The following is a 6000-nucleotide window of genomic DNA, read 5'->3' as shown; positions in this document are numbered from 1 at the left end:
TACATTTTTAGTTTTAAAGAGTACCTGAAGGGAACAAGGTGGTTTGGGTATTCACCCCAGGATCCTCATGAGCCTTCCCTGTTGCCCTTCTCCTCGCCACTCCAGCACTGAGACAAAGCACAGAGCCGAATGGGCTTAGCTTTCTCCAAAGAGCCTGAGTGGGGGCTCCATGCTGCTGCGCCGGTGCAAGCCATCCTGCACCTGGACAGTGCGGTAGTGCTTGACCTTGTATGGGATTGTGGCCGTGAACTTTGGGGGTACTGGTGCTGGAACGAGGGGGAGGGGGATGGGGAAGCCTCTAGCAGTTGCAGAGGTTTTCCTCTCCCGGTGTAAGTACCCAAAATGGGCATTGTTTTCACTTCAGGTACTCTTAATACATCCTTGTTGTCACCTCTGGCCGTTGCATTCCATCTCACATTCCATTACTTTGATACTTTCTTTTTCAAAGCCAAAAGTAGGAAGTATCAAAGCGATGTAGAAAATGACGTGGAACATAATGGCCAGAAGCGGCGACAAGGGTGAGTCAATACTCTCTGCAAAGGTGCAAAGTCTTTGTTTCATATAAAACTCAGAACATACACTCAGAAGCTTATCCCAAACCCTCTCACAGCCAAACTCTTGCTCCAAAGCTAATCTCCTGATCTCTTCATTCCACCGCTGACTGCCCAGTTAGCAGTCTACGACCAATAGGTTGGAGACTGCTCTCTCCCGCTGCGGGGGCTTTTGGAAGCCAGAGTGCTCCCGAAGACGGGCAGTTCCATACTGCGCATGCGTGAGAGGGTGTGCTCGCACATTCACAGTAACGACCCACTAGTCTTCAGTAGCACTCAGGCTCCCAAAGACGAAGCCTAACACAGCAATAGAGCAGTCTCCAAGCCATCGGTCGGAGACTGCTAACGGGGGAGCCAGCAGTGGAACGAGGGGAACAGGAGAGAAAGGGGAAGGCTCTACAGGACTCAGAGCCTTCCCTCTCCATAGGTAAGTATCTGTTTTGTTTTTCGCTTCAGACTCACTTTAATACCAGCCTGTTCCCTAAATTGTTATTTTTTTTTAGGGCGTATTCACACTGTATTAGTTGCGCTGCAGAATAATAGTACAGGTCAAGAACACTTTGCCCTGATAAAGAGACCCTGTGCGGTATCAAAACATTGGCATTGCAATGAAAGGTTTACACTTGAAGCAAGGAGGTGCCGGCTTATAGTTAATTGCGTTGCAGAATAATTCTGCATGTCAGCTCACTTCCCATACAAATCTATTAGGCTATTCACACCTTTGTGTTGTAATGGATCTCATTATTCTAACACGCTGCATGCAGAAATAGCGTGTATGGTACAAGGCGTGCAGTGTCCATTGAAGTTCATACATATTAAAACGCGTGCATTAAGCAACATACACGATCCAATAGTAGAACCACACACCAAGTGGATGCTGGTGATAGACTCCTAGGCTGCTCAGTACAAGGTTATGAAGAGTCCGCACACAGACTTAAGGAACAATAGGTGCAAGAATTTATTGTCCCATCACATACATGTGCAACCAGATGTCAGACCTGCAAGGCCGATGATCCTTTCGGGGCCACTGAGGGTCCCCTTTGTCAAGGCAAGTCATTCTGCTCCTTGCTTTGACAAAGAGGACCCTCAGTGGCCCTGAAATGATTGTCGGCCTTGCAGGTCTGACATCTGGTTGCGCATGTATGTGATGGGACAATAAATTCTAGCACCTATTGTTCCTTAAGCCTGTGTACGGACTCTTCTTCATAACCTTGCATTAAGCAAAAGACGATGTGAACCCAGCCTTAGAGTACGGCTGCACTAATGACTACAATCTGCGTAAAACTCTGCAAAAAATGTCAGTGCCATGTCAATACACAATAGTAATAATGTACTGTATACTGTTAGCTTCACTTCTGGGAAAAGTGTGATGTAGGGAAGAATAAATATCATTAAAATATTGGATGTGGCATTGCTGCTTTAGTTTATCCTGAAATCTGGTCGTTTGGCTTTCCTGCAGTTTGAGCAGAGCCGCACTCATTTTTAGGGAGTCGTGTTACTGGCTCAGTACGGAGATTAAGTTGCCTGCTTTTTATATGGCACAGCTCAACACAGCTAGCAGGGAGGAGGTTAAAAATTTTGAGGTCTGACGCCTGAGTCATGTTTCCCAAAGAATTTCAGGCAGCTCTTGAACTGCGAGGCGAGGATTGTCCCTTCATCTCCCCCCACTCGCTTTCCTTACCGCTCCTTGCTTTTTATCTCTCTCCCTACCTCTCTCTATTTCACCCATTGCAATAGATGTTATCCAGCAGCCCTTGCAGTCAGAACAGACCGGCAATTCATTAGGTACCATACTTGCCTAAACATACCCATCTTAGTGAGAAATATGAATGACACATCCAACTTTATCAGATGAAGCAGAAATGAAGTAAAGTTCTGTTTTATCATTTTGAATGAATGTAGGTAGCATATTTTATATAGAACTTATATAGTACAGTGAACAGTTCATGTTACTGTCTCTTAAAAGGAACTCACTATCTTGATGTCCCGATCATGGTAGTTTTGTGGAGCAGCAAATAATCCTAATCGCTGGATTTCTGGAAAGGCCAAGGCCTCGGGAGGCAGCTGGTCAAGGGGCGGCTGGACACGGAAGAGGGATTGCTGCATATGGAAGAGGAGGCTGCACATGGAATAAAGAGGTTGCAAATAAGGAGCAACACATGGGGGAGCTGCTGTCCATGAGATCTGTATATAACTGAAGGGGGCTGCTGTACATAGATATTACACATGGAATGGGAGGGGCTACTGTACATGAATATTACACTTGGAGGGAAATTCACAAGGAATAAGATGGTAGCTGCTGCACATGGAAGGGAAGCTGCAGGATAGTTGGCCAAAGGGCGGAAAAGTATAAATCTGACCCTATTTTGGGGGGGATGTGGGTAAAAGTGCCCAGAGAAAACACAAGCTAATACAGGGAGAGCATAGAAACTTCATACAAGTATGTAGTGTCTTGGCCAAGCTTGAGACTTTGAGTAGGAATCCTGCTTCACTGGAGTATAAAGTCCAAATGCTGCTGTATATACAGGATTTGTATACATTTAGTATGGGTGCTAAGGAATTTGGCACGAGCTGCCAAAAGTATTAAGATCTGTAATTTTAGATTTCCAATATCAGAATATTTGGCCAAATTAATTCGCACTTGCAGGAATGTGACTTGGCAGTTGGTTAATGGACACGGACATTACAATACAAGGATAGATCACATAGATATTATAAGTCAGGCCCAGTATACAGGTTAAAGCGGATCTGAGATGAAAAACTAACTATAACAAGTAACTTGTCTATATATCTTATCTAAAGTTTAGATTACACAGCATATCTAGCTGCAAACAGCTTCAAAAGTTTATGATCATTTATTCCTGTGATACAATGAGGGCAGCCATGTTCTGTTTGTCAGATTGTCACAGGCTGAGGGCTGGAGATGCTATCAGCTTGCCTGTGTGTAAATTCAGTCCCCTCTCCTCTTCCCCTCTGTCTCTGAAATCAATGACTAGTAACCTCCTCCTCCTGCTCAGACTGAGCTCCCATAAGCCCTTGCAACAGTGCCACGGCACAAAAGGAGCTGTGGGCGAGGCTTGTTTAGTTTATAGGGAATTAGAGTATTAAAACAAAACAAAAAAGTATTTGGCTTGAGGAATGCCCTATAAACTATATGAAAGGAACACAATTATGCAATGAGTAAACGTTTATCTCAGATCCACTTTAAAGTGGTAGCAAACAGGGTGAGACGTGTTCATTTTCAGTTCTGCGCTGTAAGTCCTGGCACTTCTAGCGTGATTCTGCATTAAACATAACTGCCGCCTGAGAGAAGGTGCGGTTTCTGTGACTGGAAGTTTTTGTTGGAAGGCAGAGTGAGAGGCAATCTTATCACTATCTTTCTGCATCTGCTAGCGTAAAGGTCCTGCAGGAAAGGTAAACTACAGCCAGTTATTCTTTCTGTTGATCAGATGAGGCACTGCAGTATCACCTTTTCGCGTATGAAGCATGAGCCAAACAGACAGTCATAAATGTCATGATGTATTCAATGATTGCAATACAAAACTGCACCATTACATTTCTGCGCCACTCTTGTCAAACCCTCCTACTCTTGCTACGGCTAACACTATAACCGTCCTAAAGCCACTGCACCTCACTGCTGCTACTTCTAACCCTTACCTTACCTCACTTCCACTCCACCTAACACACAATTTTACCACCTCCATGTAGTTTGAGGGCCAACATATTTTGAATACTAAGAACAGATGTGTATGCAAGCTCACATACTACATGGAAGAGGTAAACTTGGCCAATCATTTTGCAGCCAAAATTGGATGTCTGTACCAGTTTAGGGAGTCAGACAGCCAGGATTTGAACCCTGGTCACCTATATCAAAGGTGGATAAGGGGAACTTTTCTTGTCCACCAGTAGCGATGAGCTTCCGAATTTGCTTTCCGAATGAAACACACCCTTTACACATGTGGGCAGAGGCAGCAATGGTGAGGTTGAGAAGAGGAAGGTAAGCCTTTTGATTTGGGGGGCTGTGAAAGGTCCAGTTTGAGTATGCAGTGAATGGGTCTATGATTGACCTATGGATTATTATGCTCGTCTGTAGAATGACTCCTGCAGATTATGGAGCACAGCCAGGCATCAAGGTAATTTTCAATTACTCTAGCACAGGGCAACCATTCGCCCCATTTAGACAACTGATATGACTGGGAACTTTCAAAAATTGATTGGCTAAAACTACTAATAAATGACAACTGTACTAAACAAAAAACTCTTTGGGAGTGTATTTGGATCAACAGTATAGACGCATGGGGAACAGAGGAGATAAAAGAAATGCAATTAGCATGCAGCCTGAAACTACCATGCAGCTACTGTTTGGCACAGTCGCAAGCTGCATGCAAACCTGAGCTGGGTAAAATGTTGGCACTTTATAAATAATACTCCTACCTAATAAAAAGGCAAGTGTCCCTGCATCCTGTTCCTGTGTCAGTGCTTTTGCACTATTGCGCATGTCCTGCCCAGACAGCCATTGGGGCAGGATGGACAAGGGGGCAGGCCAGGCAGGCAGGTGCACACGGCGGTGACATAACTAGAGCCCATTTTTAAACGGGGTTAGGTCACTAGTACTAATAAACTTGGAATACAAGCTTACTGATCATCTCTAAAGGGAGAGATTGTCAATATTGATTTATAAAAGCATCTACATACATCATAGCACTGTAGAAAGTAAGAGATCACTCATTTTAAAGTAAATGTATACTGAGACTGTTTAAGGTTTATTATAACTAGAACAGGTCATATGTTCTGAATACTGAACACACACAATGATAAATCTTCCATGGAAAATCTTTAAAGATAATTTAGATTTAAAGGGACTCCGAGCAGTGCAGAAACTATGGAAAGATGCATATCATTTTAAAGCTCTCTTTCTCCTCTTTCCAATGATATATAAACCACCACCCTACGTCTTTTAGTTTTCGCTATTTTCGCGATTGAAATTGCCGCGGCCGCGATTTCGATCGCGAAAATAGAGAAAACTAAAAGGTGTAGGGCAACGATTTAGGTGTCGTCAGAAAGAAGAGAAAGAGACCTTTAAAATAATATCCATCAAGCCATAGTTATATTGTATTACACAGGACGACACTTTCTCCAGTGTCAGCAGCTCCATTCTGCTGAATGCAGCTGCTGACTTTGACAAAAAGTCGCCCTGTGTAATACAATATAACTATGGAAAGATGGATATCATTTTAAAGCTCTCTTTCTCCTCTTTCTGACGACACCTAAATCGTTGCCCTACGCCTTTTAGTTTTCTCTATTTTTGCGATCGAAATCGCGGCAAATTCAATTGCGAAAATAGCGAAAACTAAAAGGCGTAGGGTGGTGGTTTATATATCATTGGAAAGAGGAGAAAGAGCTTTAAAATGATGTGCATCTTTCCATAGTTTCTGCACTGCTCGGAGTC

Source organism: Hyperolius riggenbachi, chromosome 3 (genome assembly GCF_040937935.1).
Source record: "Hyperolius riggenbachi isolate aHypRig1 chromosome 3, aHypRig1.pri, whole genome shotgun sequence".
NCBI lineage: Eukaryota > Metazoa > Chordata > Amphibia > Anura > Hyperoliidae > Hyperolius > Hyperolius riggenbachi.
This window is presented reverse-complemented; position numbering follows the sequence as displayed.